Source organism: Triturus cristatus, chromosome 4_1 (assembly GCF_964204655.1).
Source record: "Triturus cristatus chromosome 4_1, aTriCri1.1, whole genome shotgun sequence".
NCBI lineage: Eukaryota > Metazoa > Chordata > Amphibia > Caudata > Salamandridae > Triturus > Triturus cristatus.
In genome coordinates, this window is record NC_140585.1 from 379,645,009 (window position 1) to 379,668,344 (window position 23,336).

At 52.4% G+C, this 23,336-nt stretch overlaps 1 protein-coding gene and 1 pseudogene across 1 annotated transcript in view; one reads left to right on the plus strand and one right to left on the minus strand.

The window, feature by feature from the left end:
* SMC1B (structural maintenance of chromosomes 1B) overlaps positions 1-23,336 on the plus strand; it is a 2,533,210-nt gene that overhangs the window by 1,040,926 nt on the left and 1,468,948 nt on the right. The gene's annotated exons all lie outside the window — the stretch shown is intronic.
* Positions 20,111-22,376, minus strand: LOC146854980 (28S ribosomal RNA; annotated as a pseudogene).

Genomic DNA, 23,336 nt, shown 5'->3' on the forward strand with positions numbered 1-23,336 from the left:
CCTCTGCTAACTAAGTCTGTGTACAAAAATTCAGGAGAATAAGGTCGGGAGAAAGAACATTCCAGGTAAAGGCAGATCAACTGTGGAACACACTTCCATCTCCCTCAGAGCCAATTAAAGTCTTTCCGGTTGTAGGAAAAACCTGTCTGTTTCCGAAATAGTTGGTAGGGCCATAACTGGTTTACTCTGAATATATTTCATTGCTCTGTTGGAACAGGCAAGGGTTGTTAGTGCCAAGATACCGGTTAGGTGAACGTTTGACCTTTAACAAATGCCTGTTACTTACTTAACTTAAAGTCCCATCCTAAATGGAGGGTAAAATCTCTCAAACTCTGAAACTAATAACAAACCATACTAATGCGGATGCAACAGCAGTGGCGGGCTATGACCCTCAATACGGGAGGTGCGTCGAGGGGCCTCAGACAAACCCATAGTGGGAGTAAAGAGATAATTATTTTAAAAAATGTACTTACCTGCGTTTCGCTCTGTGTTTTCTTCTTTCTGGAGTCAACTCAAGGGCACCTTAAGGAGCCTTCTGCAAATCCCGTTGCTGCAGATGAGCAGCATGACAGCAGCGCCAGGATAGTCTGGAGCGGGCTGCCTCGACGGTCCAGCAGGCACTGGGGGCATGTGTCCACCCAGCTGTCTGAGATAGCTAAGTGAAGAGGTTTACACGGCGCAAGCAGCCTGGCCTTTCGAAGACGGCCGGCTAAAGTGGATTGTGCTGTGTACACTGGTGGAGTGAGCACCACTCCCCTGCTGCCAGTCAGCAGCGGACCCGCCCCTAAACACTGGTCGGGCTGGTAGCAACAAAAATAAAATGGTAACTCATTTTATTATTGTTTAATTTTCCCTTTTTGCTTCACTGGCAGCAGGGGGGCGATGCTCCTCTGTCCTAATGGGGAGGCAGCCACTGTGTAACAGTCAACCTCCTTCGAACAGTTTCTAGAACACATCATCTTCTCATTTCAGAATTCAACAGAATGTGTCGACTGCCACAGTGACCAAAAATACCTCTAAGATTCATTGCAGACAGTAGCATTTCTCTTTCACCTCAACACAAAATATAATCACAAGTCAACCTTATCATCCAAAATCATAGCTCGACCTCACTGCTCTAGGGGACAACAATCAGATGAAAAATGACACTCATACACTACCTATGCTTCAGCAATATGAGGCACAGGCTTCATGTCTAATTTCTAACTAACATCCTTTGTAGGCCCACATACACTATTTGGTTCAGACTACCAGGAAAATAACTTTAAATCATTATCATTCTCCTCTACAATACACCACATTCCATAATGTCACTCAAAAGGATCCTTTGACATTCTAAACAGAGGTAATATCCCAGATGTATCCTTGTTCAGTCCGGGATAAACTGCAACTGACTTTAATAATTACCAGCGCTCTGTGTACAACAACCCATGAAACGCTAGGCAGACTCGTTTCGCTTGTGATAGCTTCATCAGTGCCCGTTTCAAAAGTTTAAACAATGTCCTGGGAGTCTGCTGGTATTTTAGCTGTTATTGCGGCCACTCCCAGTCAGGTGCTTACTTGCCCCTCCTCCATCTCCGAGACGGTGCATATGTGTCTTATAATATTTTTTTATCATGTAATTTTGTATCATTGAATGAAAAAAAAAATTATCTATACAAAAGAAAACAAATAAGTTTTCTAATAAAAGACAAATTAACTGTATATGTTTATGATCTAATGATTTCAGTATTGGTCAACCCACGAAGCCCTAGCAGGCCTATATAGAATAAATACAAGTCATGAGGGAGTGTTTCTAATGTTTTCATTGCCTTTCCCCCTTTTTTCCAGACCTATAAGTAAAATTAACTGGTAGATTTTTCTTTATTTTGAAGCCCACCCGGAACATACATTCCTTATGTGGTCCGATACATGCACACATAACAATTTGTGGGAAATGTTGGTTAATCACTACAAACTGCACTGTAAATCTGAGAGTGGTGGTTTAAAATTTGCACTCACACACACAGACACTCTCACTCACACATATTTGCTGAAAAAAACAAAGGTTTTCCAGGACCTAGGGATTTTACAGTATACATTTCAAATGTACTTTGCTTGCTGGGCTTGGCCAATCTGGTACTATGGAAAATCAATAAAATCTTTTGTAAAAAAAAAATGTTACAGGGACCTTATAGTTAGGAAATAGAATGGAAAAAAAACGTTGTTCTAGTTATCTCAAGAAACTATAACTTGTGCCCTAAGGTAACTGTAACCTATGCACCGCCATGCACAGTTTTCTCATTAATAATTTTATTGCAAATTGTGCTGTGATATTATCAATGATGTTATAGAAGATGTCATGACTGATGTAATATGTGGGGTATTTAGCAGTGCATGGCGAGAGTGCGAGTTATAGTTACCGTAGAGGACAAGTTATATTATTTTTGAGAAACCTTTGGTTTTTATTAGTGGTTGTGTGTGTGATTGTGTAAGTGTGCTGGGTGTGTGAGTAAGTGGCTGTTTGGATCGCTGTGTGGGTGTGTCGCTAGCTGTATGGATGTTTGAGACTTTGGGTCTGAGTGGATGTGTGAGTGGTTCTCTGGATCTTTAAGTGGGTGTGTGTCTGGCTGTATGAGTGTGTAAATGGTTGTGTGAGTGGTTTCTGGGTATCTGACTGGTTGTGTGAGTGGCTGTATGGGTCCCTGTGTTGGTCTAAGTTGCTGTATGGGTGTGTGAGTGGTTGTGTGGGTGTGTGAGAATGTTATATGATTATTAATTGTGGTCTGGAGTGTCGCAGGGGATTCAGAAGGGGACTTGAGATCTGGTTGTTCAATTGATCCCGCCCGAGCAGCACGGCTCGCAGCACCTGGAAACCCTTGCAGTTGATTAGCAGCGCTTAACAAATCCTGCTTGATTGATTGTTTGATATACATAAATCTTTTTCCTTTAATAACTACTGACAAGATTTACTCCAAATGACAAAAAGCACTCTTTCGCGAACAAGATCTAGCTTTCGGCCAAATTTGGTGTAATTCCGAACATTGGTTCGGGCTGAAGTCGTGTCTATAATCGCCATGGGAAATTGCATGAAGGAAACACGTTTTGGGATACCCCCCTTTTCTTGTGACCTGCTTGACTATCACCCCAAAACGTCCCTGAAAGCAACTGAAGTGAATTGCATACTAGTTTAAAAAATTTCATGCAGATTTGTCAAACTGCACCAAAGTTATGAGCAAAACAAAAAAAAGCTTGTCGTATTTTAAATAGGTCCTAACTATAACTACCTTGTGGCGGCTGCCAGTAGCTAATACGTATAATATTCAACACACAAATTATCTCACCCTATTATTAGAATTACCCTTGTTAACGAAGAAGAGAGGGGGACATGCCCCTGTACTCAGACACTGAGGAAGGATACAGGAATGATCAGGAAGTCACCTTTGTATGTTATGAGACATTCAGTCTTAGTGCAGTCCCAAATATGCGATCTGGTAAGCCAAAAACATATGATGAGTCATTGCACCTTCATTTTACCCCTTCATACTCCTGTTGTTGAGGGTGCAATGTCACCTCTCACACAGAAATCTTTACGAATCTCATCTTGATCTGTGATAGATCGTGGGTTTTGTGGGGTATTTCACTCCCTCTTTCATAGCATTTTAGCATACTGTTGTGTGCTGCGTGATGTCCAACAACAGCAACATAGAAAATGGGAAATGTAGTTTTTTAAACGGAGAATAAAATGCCTGTAATTCGTTCTCGTGTGCTCGGAGCCATTTATGAATGTGTAATGGAACAGTTTTTTTAATTAGGTCTCGCGCAGCGCGAGACATTTAGTAGGTGAAAAACGGGGTATTCAGGCTGACCTAGGAATCGCACACGCTCGTGCGATTCCTTTTGTGGTACGCGATTGGCCTTCGCGTGCGTCTTTTTATAAAAGACTGCACGCAATTGGCCAAAGGCGGGCGCATTGCTCCACCCATGGCCTATTGGTGTCTATTACGCGCTTGGTGTGCGTAATAGACACCAATAGGCCATGGCTCGCAGTGGCGCGCGCTCGAGCACCACTCGCGGGCTTGTTTTTCTAGTTGAGGCTAGAGGTCGCCAGGTAAGCATTACTGCTTGTTAGACGTGGAGATACTTTTCTGTCATGTGAACATTCAGGGCCGCATCGCCTGTTACCCACTGTTGTTTGCATCGGACCCGTCAGTAACTCGCTGAGGCAGGCGCTGCCGCTGCCAGCGTCTGCGCGGGCTGGGGGCGCGAACCTCCTCACTCCCACACTGTTGCTAAACAATAGTGCTGAATGGATGTTTTTAAAAAAATGCTGCCTAAAGCCCCATCGTAATCATCTGCAACAAAAAGCTCATCAGAAAAGAATAAAAAGAAAGCCGTCAGCCTTGAGTAAACCGAGAATCATCTCGGCCCGACCTACTTTCGGTATCTGCTAGAAGCCCTCGTCACATCCACTTCACTGGCAAAGCCGGGCCACCTGTGTTAGCAATTCCGGAAGTGCCCGCTGTAGGAAGGTGGATATCTGACTATGGTAACCCCCAACTTTTTGCCTAGTGTCTAGCTGGTTTTTCGACTTAGTTGGCCTGAGATCCTGCCATTCAGGGTCTCAGGCTGTCTGCTCTCTCGTTAAAATGGACTTCATGTACCCTAGGTACTTACCTAATTGGTAAGGGTCACCTTATCGGACCCTGTACAGTGTACCCTAGGTACCCAGGGCATAGGTGTACCCTAGGCCTCCCAGGGGCTGCAGCATGTATTATGCCACCCCTGGCCTGGCATCCCAATCAGACACAACTGGCTGATCACTCAGCTGGGGCAAAACCCCTTGTTTAGATATAGTATACCTATATCTACCCTTAAAATAGACACGTGGGTGGCCAAGCCGAGCATGGAGTAAGACGTGGGCTGTTGGAGCTCCGGGCTGCCGCTGGGTAAACGAGCATCCCACGGCACTTTGACGGCCGGTATACGGTCTCTTCTGGGTGCGAGAGGTCGGCGGACCGGAGTGGGCTGCCGCCGGATATCGTGGCGGGCCCGAGGAGTGCAGCTGGAGGCGCCGGACAGAGGAGAGATCCCGGGTGCGGAAGAGACGGCCGCCATCTTGGGCATTCCGCGCTGGAGGGCGGTGAGAGTTCCCGCGGACTGCCCGGGTGCCTGAGCCTGCTGGAGGAGCTGTCTGGCCATCCTGGGAGTGATCGGAGGCGTCTGGGAGCGGGGGCCGGGGCTCCCTGGTACCGGCTGGAGGAGGAGGCGCTGGGAAGACTGCTCCGGTAGGCGGGTCCGCCATTTTGTGACCCTGTGCATCCGACGCTGCGGCCCCTGCAGTCGAGTGCTGGACGACTTCGCCTGAGGTGAGGAGGTCGGCGGGCGGCATCGGCCCGCGTGGCGGTTCGCCCGGACACCGGAGGGGGAGGAAAGCCTGAGGTGGCGGGAGGAGCCCTGGCGGAGGTGGGCCCGAGCGCTGGAGTGCCCCTGGGAGTGCCGTCTTCGTGGTGGTGGCGACTGCGGTGGAAGCGCCTGGAGGTCTGGTGCGGGGGCTCTCACTGCGGCCCTGAACAGGAGCCCCGGACCGGGGGCGGCCTGGCTGGTCGATCCTCGCGGGTGGTGGCCGTGTGCCCGAGCGCTGGACTGGTGGCTGCTGACCCCTGACCGTGTTTCAGGCCTGTTGGACGGGGTGTGCCTTGGCCCGGAGTTAGAGGAGTCCCGGGGGATACACGGGGTGCTGGAGGTGTCCCGGGCCCCCCTGCGTGGTCGTTGAGCCTGCCCTGCCTTCTGACCGGACCGAGTGGGCACACTGTGGGGGTACGTCGGAACTCCCTGGAGGCGCGGGAGGACCGCTGCGGGGACGGCGCGCCCCTCTGTACTGCTGAAGCTGTGCTGTTCGCTGCCTGAGAGAGTGGGGGAGGCCCCGGGTCGGAGCCTGGTGGGCTCGGGGACTGGAGGCATCCGTGCCCTGAGGGCGGACCGTATCGGTGTGGACCGCGGGACCCTGGTCCACCGCTGCACCTGGAACGCCTACGCTGCGGCGCTGTGACCGGGCCTGCGGCCTGGAGTGTGGGACAGCCCTACGTTGGACGCGACGCGGCCTGGCTTGTGCGCCCTTCGACGCTGGCTGGCTCTCCGGTGGCCCTGAGTGGACTGCCTGGTTTGCGGCCAGGGTCCCCCTGTGGAGGCGGCGTATGCCTGCAAAATGACGCGCACCAAGCCGGGAAAAGACTCATCGGCCCCCACGAAAGATGCCACAGTGAAGGACCTTTGGAGTAAGCCTGGAGGGGCGCCGACGGGCTCGCAGGCGCTGGGGGCTGGAGGGTCGGCGGAGCCAGTGACGCAGTCCTTTATGGCGCTCTTCATGCAGGACCTCAAGTCTGAAATCGGCTCGCTGCGCACGGAGGTTCAGGCCTGCGTCAAGGAGCTCCGGAGAGACGTGGGAGAGCTCGGGGACAGGGTCGACGACATGGAGAAGACCCTGGACGCTCGCACGGAGGACCAGGAGCGCTTGTGGCAGAGAATAGCGGCCCTGGAGGAGCAGAATGTCGAGCTACAGATCAGTCAGGAGGACCTGGAAAATAGGGGGCGCCGCAACAACATTCGCATTCGGGGCGTCCCGATTGGAGCGGAGGGGGCGGATATCATGACATTTGTGGCGGACCTTCTACATGAACTCCGGGGGGATGATGATGCCTCTCCGCCGACTTTGGATAGGGCCCACCGAGTCTCTGGTCCGCCCGGGAGACCAGGCCTAGTTCCCGACATCCTGACGCGGGTTCACTTCGTTGTCGAAAAGGAGGCTATTATCAAGGCGACCAGGGACAGGACAGATATCAAATACAATGGGGCTACGATCCAACTGTTTCAGGACCTGGCCCCCACGACCCTCCGGCGCAGGCGGGCCTTCCGGCCGGTTACGGACAAGCTGCGAGACCTCAACATTCGCTATCAATGGGGACATCCCTTCGCCCTCATCTTCCACTGGGAGTCCAGACGACGGGTGCTGCGGTCCTACAGGGAGGCCGCGCAGCTGCTTCAGATCCCGGACTCTCCTCCGGCCAGTCCGGTGCGCGGTGCCGCGGGGCCTCGCGCCTCGCTCAAGCCTAGCTGGTCCAGGGTGCGCCGGGCGGGGCGATCTCCCTCTCCTGCTGCTAGTCGATCATCGAGGGACAAGCAGGACATCATACGCCACATTCGGTCCCTGGAAGCCGGGTCGTCGCCGGCGGGATCACAGGAGCCCGCTCCCCAGTGAACTTCCATGCTTGCAACTCTGGCTCATCCCTTTTTGAGAATGCGAGGCGGCTCTCTCTGGGACTATCAGCCGTTTTTTGGGGAGAGAGAATGCGGCCTACTCACTGAGATCGCTGCTACAGCTCCTGATGCCGGGCGGTGGCCCGGGGCTCCTCCTGACTTGGTGAATGGCGGCAGTGCCGACGGACCCCCACTCCTATTCCTGGGAGAGTGACATCTCCGGGATAGCCTGTGCCGCAGTGCCTGGCCACTCCCTAGACTGGAATAGACCTTGTTGGCCATGTTGGCTGTTCTGTGGTTTTGGTTCTTTTGTTTGCTCCTACTTTCTTGCCTTTCTCCCTCTCTACTTCCTAACCCTCTGGCGGGGGGGCTCTGTGGATGGGCTGGGGGCGGCGGGGGGGACAACTGCGCATGTTGACCCATGTCTATGACTACAGTACCCTCCTGGAAGGTCGTCTCTTTGAATGTGAAGGGGCTCAACTCACCTAGCAAACTACATCAGATCTGGAGGTATTTGCTCCAGCAGGGCGCCGACATAGTATTTCTGCAGGAGACACACCTTCTACGGGCTGATGTGGGTCGTATGGCTCATCCGCGCTTTCCCCATAGGTTTTGGGCATCCGCGGCCACTAAGACAGCGGGGGTTGCAATCTTTTGTCGGGCGGGATTCTGCCACGGAGACACACAGGTGCGTAGAGACACTGCGGGCCGGGTCCTGAGGGTAGAGCTGACGCGGGGACACCGTAGGCTCACGCTATGTAATCTTTACGCACCCAACCAGGGGCAGGATGTCTTCCTGCGCGGGGTCATCCGGGAGTATCTTGACCCGGTGAGCTCGGACCTTATAGTGGGGGGGGACTTCAATCTGGTTTGGGACGCGGAGCTGGATCGTTGTGGGGGAGGCTTTCATGGCGTGGGGGCCCTGTCGGCCACTGTGAAAAAATCCCTTACTGCTTTGACCTTGGTAGATGTGTGGCGTTACCACTCCCCGGGGCTGAAAGACTTCACCTTTTACTCACATGCACACCGCTCTTACTCTCGCATCGACATGCTCTTTGTCTCCCACTCCCTGCTCACAGACACTATGTCGGCTTCACACTCGAGCATTTCGGTCTCTGACCATGCCCACGTGGAGGTGTTACTCCATGAGCGCCCTACTCGTACCTTCGGCCCACGCCGCTGGCGGTTCCCGGATCACGCCCTACGGGACCCGGTAGACAGGGAGGAAATAAAGACGGCTATACTGGAATACTTCGAATATAACGAGTTGCCGGAGACTCCCCTTCCCCTCCTATGGGATGCCTTCAAGGCCACGATAAGGGGCACCCTCACGGCTATAGCTGCTGCCCGGACGCGGGAAGCCCAACTGTACGAAACCAGACTCACCCGCGAACTCAAGACGCTGGAGAAGATGGATCAGGCCCGCCCGTTGGCGGCCCATAAGCGGCGTCTGGCGGTCCTTAGGGGACAGCTACGGGCACCTAGGACGAATAAGGCGGAACGGGCGCTCCTTGCGCTCCGGCAGCGCTTTTACATCGGAGGGGATAAGGTGGGAGCAGTACTAGCGCGGCGGTTGCGTACGAGGGCGGCCAGGCCCCATATCGTGAAGCTGCAGGGGGCGGGGGGCACTTGGATGACCACTGAAGCTGCGAAGCTCCAGGCGTTTCATGATTACTATTCCTCCCTATACAAGAGAGACCCGCCGGACCCTGCACTGATCGCGGAGACCCTGGGAGAATGTGAATGGGAGCCGTTGAGTAAACATCACTCCGAGCTCTTAGAGGAGCCCATTACACTGGACGAAATAGTGGGAGCCCTGGGAGATCTCCCGTTAGGCAAGACACCTGGGCCAGATGGGCTACCGGTGGCGTTCTTCCGTGCCTTTCTGCCGCAGCTGCAACCCTACCTTCTTCGGCTCTTTCGGGACATGGCGATGGCTGAGATCGCCCTCATCCCAAAGCCGGGTAAGGACCACACCCTCTGCTCATCATACCGACCCATAGCCCTGTTGAATACAGATCTTAAACTGTATACCAAAATTCTTGCCAAACGGCTCAGTACACACCTCCCTCACCTCGTGGACCCGGATCAGGTGGGGTTCATCCACCAACGCCAGGGGGCGGACAATGTCCGTCGCATCGCCCACATTGTGGGTAAGGCCAGGCATTGGGGTATCCCGGCTTGCCTGTTATCCCTAGACGCTGAAAAAGCGTTCGACCGGGTAGATTGGGCGTTCCTTCGAGCGGTGTTACGGAAAATAGGTGTTGGGCCCAAAATGGAAGCGCGCATCATGGCCCCATATGCTGCCCCGGCAGCCCGGGTGCGAGTAAATGGCCAACTTACGCAGCCATTCCCCATCTGCAGGGGCACGCGGCAGTGTTGCCCCCTATCGCCCCTGCTCTTCGCCCTGGTAGCGGAGCCCCTGGCTATTCTCATTCGCCAGTCGCCGGATGTCACGGGCATTTCCCTTCGGGAACGTGACCACAAGGTTGCGCTCTTTGCCGACGATCTCCTTCTCACGCTGTCTGCGCCCTCAACCTCGCTTCCAGCCGCACAATCGTTGCTCCGCACCTATGAGCGTGCCTCCGGGCTAAAAATTAATCACACCAAGTCTTGGGTGCTCAATCTCACGTTTCCGGAGGCGGAGGTGGCGGCACTGCGGACATGCACCCCATATCAATGGGCGAGCGACTCCGTGAGATACCTCGGCCTTAACTTGACACCGGATCTAGCTACCTGGACGCAGGCCAATTGGCCGGAGTGCAGGCGCTCGGTCCTAGCTGACTTGCGCACCTGGAAGGCACTGCCGCTTTCCTGGCTTGGTCGCCTCAATGCAATCAAGATGTCCGTGCTGCCAAAGATCCTCTACCTGTTTCAGACTCTGCCGACTCCCATTCCGGAACATTACATCCAAGGGTTACAACGGGACTTGATCTCCTTTATTTGGGGAGGTAAGAAACCGCGACTCTCTAACAAAATATTAAAGCTCCCTCGGGATAGAGCCGGCCTTGCTTGTCCCAATCTAATGGACTACTACTGGGCGTCGCACCTCCGATACGTTCTGGAGTGGGGGGCGTGGGAAAGCGAAACAATTTGGTTCCACATGGACAGGGCAGTTACCTGTCGCCCGATTTGGGACCACGCTTGGCTGCCCCGGGCGGCGCGTCACCGTAGTGCGTACATGGCGGTCCCCACTAGGACGGTCTTGGAGATCTGGGATAGGGTGGCGGTCCGCAGGGGCCTCACCACTTTCCCCTCGCCACACACCCCTCTAGCTCGCAACCCCCAGTTTCCGCCGGCCTGCCGCTCGCCATACTTTGAGAACTGGACGGAAAGTGGCTGTCGGACGATCCGAGATCTCTTTGTGGGAGGGACCTTCAAATCCTTCCAGCAATGCCAACGGGACTTTGGGCTGACGGACAGGGACAAGTTCCAATACGTACAGCTTCGGCACTGGGTGCAGGGCTCTTCGCTGGTGCAGGCGGCCACGAGGCCTCTCACCCCGTTTGAGCACATATAAGGGCCTCGTCTCTCGCGTCTATAAAGTGCTCCAGCACTCCCAGCGTCCAGGACTACATCCGTACCAAGTGCGGTGGCAGAACCTCTCGGGCTCCGGGATCACCTCCGCGCAGTGGGCAAGGCTCTGGAGCGATATCCCTAAAACCTTCCGTAGCATCCCCCAACAGGAATCGGCCTACAAGGTGATGACCCAGTGGTACTACACCCCTGTCTGACTGCAGAAGATGTTCCCTAAGGTGTCCCCGTTGTGCTGGCGCTGTGCCCAGGTGCCAGGGGACTTTATCCATTTTTAGTGGACATGCCCTAGTCTGATTACCTATTGGAAGGAAGTCCTCAGCCACATCAAAAGGGTGCTAGGCTACCCCCTGCCGGAGGACCCCCTCACGATTATTTTGGGCCTCCGACCAACGTCGCGGCGGGCAATGACAGGTCGAGATTGGCACCTGAGCCTTCACATGCTAGGCGCAGCAAAACAAACAGTGGCGGTGTACTGGAAGAAGGCGGAGCCGCCATCCATCAACGTGTGGTTCGCCCGCCTCTGGCAGGTCTTGGCGATGGAGCTGCTTACAGCCCGCCTCCAGTTCAGGGACACTAGGTTCAAGACCCTCTGGACTCCCTTGGTGGAACACTTGGGCAGGATAGAGCATGCACGATTGCAACCGCCGAGACTGCGGGCCCTAAAACTGTTCGACGACGAGATTATTCTGACGCGCTCCGAGATCCTCACGCGGCCTTTGGAGCTGACACCCTCATCGTTGGAGGGTCCCTAGCTCCAGGTGTGTGCGCCGGGGTCGGATCTTCCCACTGCGCAGGCATACATCCCCACAGGGGTACTAGGGGCGCTGGGGGCTGCCGGCCCAGCTTAAGCTAGACTAGTTGCATTCATTGGATTTCCCACTTTCCCCCGCTGCGGCGCTTGGCGTTCTGCTTCCCCTCCTCCGCCGCCCTCCCCCGCCACACCCCCCCGCTCCTTGTTTGTTTAGTTTGTCCTGTCTTCAGGATGTATAGAGGTTAAGCGAGGTGATAGTGCCTTGGCGACTCAGCAAGGTGGCGCTAAGCCACTCCGTCCAGTCCCTTCAAACACTACACGTTTACTTGGGGACACTGCACTGCATTACATGAGCTGCCCAGAGCATTGCATACGAACTTAGCATAGACCAGGCGCGGAGAGTAGCACCTATTTGTCCTGGGCAGGGTTACGACACTCACTAGCCCCGGACTTGAGTTCTGTTGTCCTCCTACCGCGGGAACCCCGTTGGAGATTAGATTACATCACCAGCTACATCTGCCCTATCTGACCCCCCTGCTGGTGCGAACATGGCTTTAGACAGGAGGTGGGGTGGCGGGCACGTTGGGTGTGACGCGTTGACGGCAGGGAACTGGAGGGGAAATGCATGAGTTATGCTATGCTTTACTGTCTCTGTTTGATGGGATTCGACTCTGTTCGCTGCCGGCCAGGATGGTTGTAGGCACACAGCTGTGTACATTGGGCTAACCTCATCTTTCAATAAAAACAAAGCTGGTAATAAAATAGACACGTGTACCTGTGAGCCACTCCTATGGCAGGCCTTAACAATCCTGGAGGCAGAGTGCTTGGTAACATGTGAGATGGTGCTCTAGCATGAGCTGAGCCTGTCTGCAGCTTTCGGAACCATGTCCTTATAGCTGTTCTATGATATCGCCTATCATATACTCTTAAAGTGCCTTATAATCTTAAACGGTTATGGTAACTATGGTTTGGCTTTATCAAAACATGTCGTGTAAGGTGTCTAACACTTTGGAATAATACCCCCATACCATCTCTGGTGATGAGGATATTATTCCTTCCTTCTAGAGGGAGAGACGTGTTAAAATCCTACTTTGCTGTTTAACTCTGACCAAAGCCTCAGCATCACAAAATGGATGCTGCTGCCACAGACACGAGTCTGACCTCCTGCAGCTGGGAGCCCTCCCAGCCAGGGAGGCCTGGACAATAGGTTTCCTGCTTGGGGAGGTGCTAGCACCTCCCCAGACATACTTCAGTGTATTGGGGTAGGGAGGGCTGAAAGGAATGAGACATGCCTGGGGCACACAAGGTGCTCCATGCATAGTCCAGTTCAAACCGGTGCTGGGGCACTCCAGCCCCAGCTCTGGCGCGAAACTGGACAAAGGAAAGGGGGTGTAGCCACCACCCTTCCTGGTCCCACCCATAGGAGGGACCTTGCAGGTAGCCCAGCCCACTACCCCAGTATATTAGAAGGTAGCTGAGCCCTGCAGAATTAGATTATCCTGAATCTGCAACTTGTACAGAAACTCTGGACCTTCGACATTCGACCTCAGGAAGAAGACTGAAGAAATCTCCCTTGTGGCCAAGGAGTGACCACTCTGGGCAACCAGGCAATATCCAGCGACCGCTGCGTGCTTTGCGACTGATCCTACGAGGGCCGACTGCAGAGACTGACCAGCGCCGAGACTTCCAGACACCTCTGACCCAGATCCACACCTGCAGCGAAGCTGAGACCCGTGGAGGCGACGAGGGACGTGGGACCGGCGACTTGGGAAAAGTGGCTAGTAACTGACTAGCGCGACTTCTGAGGCTTCCTCGAGGCTGTGCTTGGGGAATTGAGAAGCCCCCATCCCGAGCACCATCTGCAAAGAAGATCAGCTCCCCACACTTCACGTGTTCTGCGTGGGGCCCTTCTGCACCTGAGTTGCTCGACGTGTTGTCCGGTTGCTGGCCCGTTGGCTAGTGACCTATGCGACGACGAACCTTTGATTTCACCTTGCTGGTCCGGCTCCTCCAGACTGGCACCTGCTTCTCTGTGAAAGAGAAGCACCCCAGACCTTCCTGGTCTGCACCAGAAGCAAGTCCTCCATTCTGCATGGGTTCCGCTTGCCACGGCTTGTTGGGTCCTAACTTGACATCGACGCCGCCGACAGCAAGAGCCTTCGTGGGACAGCTCGCCTCCTGGTCATCCTCGACGTCTCCTGGTACCCGTGGCTGCTGCGGCAAACTTCACCTCTTCACCTGCATCTGCACGACATCGCCTGGTTCCTTCCCGGCTGGTGACCTAGACTCTGTCCCTTCTGCTTGCAGGTATCCTTCCTTCTTGATTCCATCCTTGGGATCCACCGTACACTCTTCCCTGACTGCCTGTCAGCAACTTTCCTTCAGGCATCCATAGGAGTCAACGACGAAACCCGACGCAAGTTCACACCTATGCACCCGCAGCCCGTGGGCTAGGTAACTTGAGTACTCCGGTGCTCACAAGGGTATTGACTATCCTAGGGTCTAGTTTCCAAGTCTCGAACTCCTAGCTATTCCAAGAAGTGTCCTAAAACTGTTAATTTCTAATACCTACTATTTCTATCGACTTTTACGCATTACGGGTGAGTGTTTCCACTCTGCACCTGAATCCCGTGGGCCTCCCACTTCCTAACCTTTGGTAGTATAGTGTAGCCCCAGCGATTCCCTAGGCCTAGGCCTATCCTGTGTTCATGACAGTGGTTCTTATACCACTTACCTAGGGCCTAACTGTATTACTGACCTGTGTGACTTAATGTATGCTTAAATAAGACTGTGTTGTACTTACCTCGAATCTCATAAAGAGTACTGAGGGTTTGACTAGAATAAATACATTCTATTTTTATATATATATCTGTTGTGGTGTCCTTTCATTTGGTGTTCAAAGGATTACATATGGTATAACAGCTGGCTTCACATGCCATACAGAGTTTAGCCTAAGACTGCTCTTGTCCATGCTACCACTAGGATAGCTGGTCTATAAGGTTGACTTTACAACCAATCACCATAAGGGTTGTTTGGACTGATACAAGGTGAACACTAGAATTAGTGACATCATATATCAGGCCAACTTCCCACACCCGCTACTCCTAAATTAGCCGAAAACACTGGCTCCCTTTCTTAATGCTTCGAAGCCACAGTTACGCTCTTTAGCATGGATAACTCTCAGCAACTCTCATAAGTGCCTGGAAGTCGCGGCTGCTCTCATTGGAGCCCACACGTCACAGTTACTCACGTACATTTGGGAGCCACAACAGATTTCGTCACCAATAAAAGCATCAGACACACTGGTTAGCATTTCAAGCGTTGCTTCTCTTGGTAGTATCCAATCACGCTGTTATCTCTAAACATCTCGGAACCACAATTACGATAAAAAGAGTATCTGTTGCCTGTGTCAACTCTTCAGAATTTCGAACCCCGTAGCTACTTGTCAGCAGCTTTAGTGCAAGGCCCAGTTTCTCTTGCATGCATTCGGAAGTCCCAGCTTCTCTTGCGAGCATATGAAAGTCCGGCTAGTTTCATCAGAATTTGGAAATCCAGGCAACTTTATTTAACTTCAGTAAGCCCAAAAAACCTGGGTGTTGCAAATGGAAACTCCAGCTATTTTTGTTAGCGTGTGGAAGCACCAGCTATGCCTGTATGTGGGTGCCACTTTTACTTTTATTCTGAACTGGTTAGTCTACATCAGTGTTAACAGGCATTGGCATAGCCAATAGGTCTCGCCTTTGGGACTTTATAAGTGTTCTGCCATTCAACAATTGATGTTGCACCAATGATATTGTGCAGCTTAATTAAATACTTTTAAGTTCCCAAAGGCGAGACCTATTGGCTATTCCAATGCTTGTTTATGGATTCTCATTCCTGTGCTTGAAAAGGGACTTTCTACTCTACTTTTTTCAACCTCATTATCTTATTATTGGGTTTATTACAAAAATGTGGTCATGTGCGTTCCTATGTAATGTCCATCAAATTTGCAACTAGTGACGCCAATCGGGAGCTTATTGCAAAAAGTGATAAAAGCTGCTGGAAGGTTAAATAGATTATGTAAATTCAGGTATGTTTGTGTCTACCCAGGTGTAGTCTCCTCATTTTATGGAGATAATTCAATACCCCAATATCTTATTGTTAAGTCCTCTATTGTGGGTTTTTAGTGTGTAAGTCCACATTTGTTCACTTTTTTTTATGGATTTTTTTATATTCATATTCGTGGATATTTTTTCAATAACTGGCCAGTGTAGGTCGTTTTCAGTGTGGTTTTTGTTGATAAAGTTGGTAATCATCAGAGTTGTGTTACATCCATACCTGATATTACTCCTGTGTTCACAAATCCTTGCCTTCCCTTTCCCCAAAGTCATTCCTATGTATATTAGTTTACATGGGCAATACATTCGGTAAATGGCATTGGGATGACAGTTGGTATGTTGTCTTTGTTCCCATGGTTCTTTCATAAACAAATCTAAGTTTTTGTTCTGAGTAGTAAATGTACATACAGAGCATTCTTCACATATATAATGGCCTGTGATTTTGTCTCCACATGGATAATGGCCCGTGATTTTTGGTGTTTGGGTTCCTTGGATTCCTGTTTTCTTGTTCTTGGGTCCGGTATGCACCAACATGTGTCTCAAACTGACATTACATTTGAAGGAGATGAGTGGTCTCTCAAAGTTTATATTTATTCCCATTCTAGAGATGCCAATATTTACCAAGACCTTTTTATTTCATTAGAGGCACTTGCATAAGTACTAACACAAAGCATCTATTTTTCTCCTCTAACCATATCCTCAAGTAAAGCATCCCTATGATTGTCACTGTCTTATTTGCCCTAGCTACAATGTCCTTAGGCAGCTTTTCCACCTTAACTTTATATTCATTTAAGTCAGAGCAGTTCCTTCTGATGCAAAATTATTGTCCTACCTCAAAATTCTCTCTTAATGCCGGCGATGTGCACTATCAAAATGTAGGAGGCTGGTTTTATCAGTATATTTAGTGTGTACTTTAGTTTGCAATGTTCATCTGTCTACTCAGATAGTCATGTCAAGAAAAGAGATCTCTGGGTTGTTTATTGTCAAAATAATATTTAAATAGTGATTGAGTATATTTAGCCAGCCTAGAATTTCAGATCTAGATTCTGTGTTCCTGCACCAGATGATGGTGTCACCTACGAAATGGCACCACATACGTATGTTGCAACAATATAGGTTGTTGGTCCATATATTTTCATCCTCAAAATGATGTACGTACAGGCAAGCTATGCTGGGAGCAAAGGTACTATCAATTGTTGCTGTTGGAGATAGGTAGTGCTTTGAAATTCAAAATAGTTCTTAGTTAAAGTTAGTTTGGCAAATGTAATTATCATGGCTTTAAATGGCTGTTCCTCTTCTGTAAGGAGGGTTTTAACCCCTTCCATGCGTCAGATGCGCTGGAGCCGCGTGACGCAAATGTGCTCATGTGCCTCAGACAGCTCCCGCGCGCCTAACGCCATGGCACAGGGCATCCCTCTGGAGCAGGGACTAGAGGGATTCCCTTTCCCCTGAAACAACCTTGGGAGCTGGGGAAGTGCTTCCCCATCTCCCGAGGCTGTTTATTTGCTTTCCCTGAAATGACGATCAGAGCGCACGTCGCACTGACGTTATTTCAGTGAAACCGAAACTGAAATGAGCTCATTTCAGTTTCTCTTTCTGCCCACCGAGCACGTAGAAAGACAGGAGAGGTATTATTGGAAAGGAGAGAATCTTCCCTTTCCACTGGAACACCTCCCTAGTGGATCCCTGCTTAGGGGGTTTCACCCACTGGACACCAGGGAGGGGGGAGCAACCCCTTGGGTGGCAGAAGGGAAAAAGGGATTTTCTTTCTGTGTATAGGGGTGGGGGCTGTTTTAAATGGGCACTCCAGTGCCCCCACCCCAAACAAAATTGCCACAGTCTTTCTGCACCCCCGTGGGAGGCAGATGGGGCAGTGCTGCCTTATATGCCCACCCCCACCCCCCACCCAGAGCCAGTCAAGCAACATTCTGCCAGGGCTGGTTGTTGTTCCCAGCCCGGCCCTGCTTGGCTGGTGGTGTGCAGAGATGGGGTTTGGCTGGCAGAGTGCGTGGGTGGCTCTTGGCTGGCTGTGTGCGTGGATATTGCTTGGCTGGTGGTGTGCATGGATAGCATTTGGCTGGTGGTGTACTTGGATTGCACTTTCCTAGCGGTGTGTGTGGAGGGCGCTTGGTTGCTGGTGTGTGTGGATGGCACTTGGCTGGTGGTGGGCATAGATGGTGCTTGGCTGGTGGTGTGCGTGTACTGACCCTTGGCTGGCGGTGTGGATTGCATGGATCCCCCATCGTTTTCCCAGAATCCCCCGCAAACCTCAAATTTACTTACAAAGTAACATTTTCCTCACATTTCTGTGTGGGTAAGTTGTAGGATCACCATGCAGCCACAAATGTCCTACTTCCCAGCATTCCCCTTGGTCTCCTGAGAAAAATGATACCACACTTGTGTGGGTGCCCAAAGTAGCGTCAGCCTAAAAACGGATAAACAAACTGCCATTTTGTATTTGCTTTTAGCCCCCCTAAATCTGTACACGTTTTTGGCCCTTCCATGTCATATGCACTTTACCCGTCCACACAAGTAAGGTATCGCTTTTATCAGGAGACTGAGGGGAACGTTGAGTGGTAGGAAATTTGTGCCGTGCAGTGATCCCACAACTTTCCCACACAGATAATAGAGGAAAGTGTGACTTTTTAGCTCAATTTAAGCTTTTGCAGCGGATTCTTAAAACGAAAATGTCGGGGGATCTTCGCAAGCCACACATCCCTGGACTCCCATGGGTGTCTGGTTTTTAGAAATTTCTGGGTTTTTGAGGTTCCCCTAGATGTCTTCAAGCCCGGGACCAAAAACACAGGTGCCCACCTATCTATCTCAAAACGTCCTAGGCTCAGCGGCCATCTAGGGATACCTACCAAACCCAGACATTACTGAAAACTAGACGCCAAGGGGAGTCCACAGAGGTGGGGCTTGCATGGATCTCCCAACATTTTTCTATACAGAATCCCCTGCAAACCTCAAATTTAGATTAAAAAAACACGTTTTACTCACTTTTCTGTGTGATAAAGTTGTGGGATCACTGGGCCGCCACAAATTTCCTACCACCATGCTTTCCCCCTGGTCTCCCGATAAAAATGGTACCTCACTTGTGATGGTGGGCCAAGTACTAGGGATGGGCAGAAAAGTCCGCTAATAAGCCAGTCATCCACTCTCCCCGGCCCGGTCCCTGCTTCTGAAAGCAACGAGGCTGGGGAGAGCCTCCCCAGGTCCCGGTGGACCCCCGTCCCCAGTGCCCGGACCCTCGGCTGGCTTGCAGGACGGAGATCCCGCACCCCGGTGCCCACCGGACGGAGCTCGAGCCCCGGGCCCGGTCCCAGCTTCCGAACCCTAGCCAGGCTGGGGAGACCCGTCCCCAGCGCTCAGACCCTCGGCTGGCTTGCAGGAAGGGGGGCTCCAGTACACTGGGATGGAGCACGAGCCCCAGGCGCCGGCCCAGTTTCCGAACCCTAGCCAGGCTGAAGAGAGCCTCTCTGGGCCCTGGTGGACCCAAGTCCCCAGGGCTTGGACCCTCGGCTGGCTTGCAGGATGGGGGGCTCCTGCACCCTGGGACACTGGGACAGATCACGAGCCCCAGGCCCGGTCACAGCTTCCGAACCCTGGCCAGGGAGAGCCTCCCGTGGCCCTGGTGGACCCCTGTCCCCAGCGTCCGGACCCTCGGCTGGCTTGCAGGTCGGGGGGCTCCCACACCCTGGAACGAAGCACGAGCCCCGGGCCCGGTCCCAGCCTCCGGACCCTAGCCAGGCCGGGGAGAGCCTTCCAGGGCCCTGGTGGACCCCCGTCCCCAGCGCCCAGACCCTTGGCTTGAACTGAGGAGGGTTAAGCCCAGGCCACGTCCTCTTCCCGCCGGCCTGCCTGGCCATTTTCCTCGACTAAGGGGCTTACAGAACTCTGGGGAAGGACGAAAGTGGGAGATAGCCCTGTAGGCTGGCCATCTGATCACCCAGCCTGCAGGGCCATCTGGTCGCCCGGCCTGCAGGGCCATCTGGTCGCCCGGCCGGCCATCTGGTCGCCCGGCCCGGAGGGCCATCTGGTCGCCCGGCCCTCTGGGCCATCTGGTCGCGCAACCAGGTGATCAGATGGCCCGGGATGACCCATATGGCCTGGGAGGGTACCGCACCCAGTCGCCCTTGCAGTCCAGCCATGGGTGGACAGGTGCTCTGAGGCAGCCGCTCGGGAGGCTCCTTCCCCAGGGCTGCCGCTGCTCGCCTCCCTGCTCGACTTGCCCGGGAGCAGCGGGAAGGGCAGGCCGGCCCAGGCCATCTGGTTACCCTGCCGACCCGCAAGGGATGATAGCCCCCGTCACCGCACCCCAGTGGGGCAGGGACGGGGAGGAGAGGCCCCCGTGGCGGAGGGCACGTGGTGGAGGCGGCCTCCCGCAGGCCCGCGTTAGCCCCTTCGCATCCCTCCCGCCAGCCCACGGCAGAGGGACCCCTGGGTGTGGTGAAGGAGGGTGTCCGCGGGCGCCCACGCACGGAGAGACAAAACCTTGGCTCAGAGGATGACTTTCAATAGATCGCAGCGAGGTAGCTGCTCTGCTACGTACGAAACCCTGACCCAGAATCAGGCCGTCTACGAATGATTTAGCACCGGGTGCCCCCCGAACATGCGTTGCACTAAAGGCGATGGAGGCGGCCCCCTTCTGTCCGCACTCCGGTCCCCAAGCGAGCGGCTCTACGCACCTGCCCCCCGAGAGAGGCCGGCTATCCCAGGCCAACCGAGGCTCCACAGCACTGCGGTATCGTTACGGTTTAGGGGGGATTCTGACTTAGAGGCGTTCAGTCATAATCCCACAGATGGTAGCTTTGCCCCATTGGCTCCTCAGCCAAGCACATACACCAAATGTCTGAACCTGTGGTTCCTCTCGTACTGAGCAGGATTACTATTACATCATCAGTAGGGTAAAACTAACCTGTCGCACAACGATCTAAACCCAGCTCACGTTCCCTATTAGTGGGTGAACAATCCAACGCTTGGTGAATTCTGCTTCACAGTGATAGGAAGAGCCGACATCGAAGGGGATCAAAAAGCGGCATCGGTATGAACGCTTGGCCGCCACAAGCCAGTTATGCCTGTGGTAACTTTTCTCACACCTCCTGCTTGAAACCCAAAAAGTCAGAAGGATAGTGAGGGCCCGCTTTCACGGTCAATATGCATACTGAAAATCGAGATCATGCGAGTTTTTGCCCTAGTGCTCTGCGGGAGGTTTCTGTCCTCCCTGAGCTCGCCTTAGGACACGTGCATTATTGTTTGACAGGTGTACCACCCCAGTCAAACTCCCCACCTGCCACTGTCCCCGGAGCGGGTCGCGCCTGGCGGGCGTTGAGCTCTTGGAGCCAGAAGCGAGAGCCCCACGGGGCTCGCCCCCCTGCATCACCGGGTAAGTGAAAAAATGAAAAGAGTACTGGTATTTCACCGGCGGCCCGAGGGTCTCCCACTTATCCTACACCTCTCATGTCTCTTCACCGTACCAGACTAGAGTCAAGCTCAACGGGGCCATCTTTCCTCGATGATTCTGTCAAGCCCGTTCCCTAGGCTGTGGTTTCGCTATATAGTAGGTAGGGACAGTTGGAATCTCGTTCATCCATTCATGCGCGTCACTAATTAGATGACGAGGCATTTGGCTATTTTGTACCACCTTGCGGTGGCTCATTCTGGGTTATTATTATAATGCCCATCAGCGCCAAACGGCCTTGCTTACAACGACGCTCGCTCCGAGAGGTATGGCCACTATGAAAGCAACCTCACTGGAGCTGGGAAGCGGGTGGTGTTTCGTCATAAACAGCCGAGCTTCATACAACGCTCACTCTGGAGTATAGCTACAAAAGCTGTCCTCACTGGAGCTGAGAAGCCTGAGATGTTAGGTTTGTGTGTCATGTCCGGTATGGAGGTATTCGATTTTGTGAAAAGACAGCGCCTCCTTCGCCATCTTAGCGGGGTTTTGTTTCACCAGGAACTACCCCATCTGGTAATGTGTTCGTTTCTTCCCAATTTCTCACTATCAGGCTAGGCTAGTGATAGACCTTTTTTGGGCTTACCCCATAGACTTCCCTCCGCAGAGTCCAGTACTATGTAGGCAGTTACCGGCGGGACCACAGTCTGGTAAAGGCCACTAAGACCGAGAAAGGTTAAGAGAGTCATAGTTATACCCGCTCGCCATTTCTCACTCCCAGGCTAGGCCTGCAAAAGACCTTGTTTAGCCTGCCTCCAGAGACTTCCCTCCGCAGAGTCCAGTACAAAGGAGGCAGTTTACCGGCGGGACCACGAGGAGGTAAAGGCCACTATGACTGAGAAAGGTTAAGAGAGTCATAGTTACTCCCGCCGTTTACCCGCGCTTCATTGAATTTCTTCACTTTGACATTCAGAGCACTGTGCAGAAATCACATCGCGTCAACACCCGCCTCGGGCCTTCGCGATGCTTTTTTTTAATTAAACAGTCGGATTCCCCTGGTCTGCACCAGTTCTAAGTCAGCTGCTAGGCTCCGGCCGAAGCAGAACGTCGGCCCCAGTCCCATCTTCACAATCCTAAACAACTAAAGTTCTTCATTCCCAGGAAATCCGTCAGTAACAACCTCCAAGTCATTGAGGCATTTATTCATAGCCATCCACCTTTTCTAGACACACAACCGCTGCAACAACAGCAAATTTCACTGGGAAACAATGAGGGCAATCTAACATATCAGATGAACACAAACATTCTTAGTCCTTTCGGTGATATACACACGTTGCCCGTAGCTCCACCCCTAGATGAGCTAGATTTCGCCAAACTAAATGTCAACGAACAAGATAAGTCTGATTCATTATTTCCCCCATTGGAAATGGCATACCACGCAGGCCAGAAATTTCTGCAATTTAAATCATGCGACGATTCGCAAAGTAAACTTAAAACCCCCGAAATAACCCCCACAACATCACTCTCGCAAAAAAAAAGGAAGATCTCGGCAGGATCCTGGGTTCCTTGGACTATCCTTTCCCAGATCTCCCACAACACCGGGAACAACAAGCATGTTCACCTTTAGTAGCATCACGCAGCTTATCAACATCTTCAGTTTGGCTCCATTTGCTAAATTCCATGGACACCATTGGAAAAGCAATGATCTACCACCCAGATAAGAAGCCAGCAGCGGTACCAACCCTAATGAGAGAATTATTGGGGGCAACCAGGGGCGCCCCACTCAAGACCGCAATACCAGTCGAGAAAGAAAAAGAAGCACAAAGGACAGAGCTTCAAGTATGCCCCAGGCCTTGTTTGGGGCTAATACAAGGGAAACGGGGACTGATTCAGCCCTAATACAGGCAAGCCCACTCACACCCAAACCACCAAACGCACTAGGAAATTTAGGCTCACTATCTCTCCCACTGATCAATGTAAGCAGTCACCAGTAAGGCAATGCTAAGCAACGAGATCAAAATTATATGGATGCAGCGAGAACTAAGGAGCACACAACTCCATCAACCAACTCGCCCACCGTTCTAAGCAGCCAAATTCAACATATGAAAGAGAAATCTCCGTCGGCAAAAATATACAGCATATTCAAGCCCACTGTAAGGCGAGAGAACCACAAACTAATAGCGCAGGCCACACAAACAACGAAAATCGCACCAACATCAAGGTGCAAAATTACCTAAACCAGCACAATCTGCCCTCAGGAGGCCACCTTAATCACGGCAAACCACAGAGAAGAGAGGCGTAACCTAGTTACAACTCA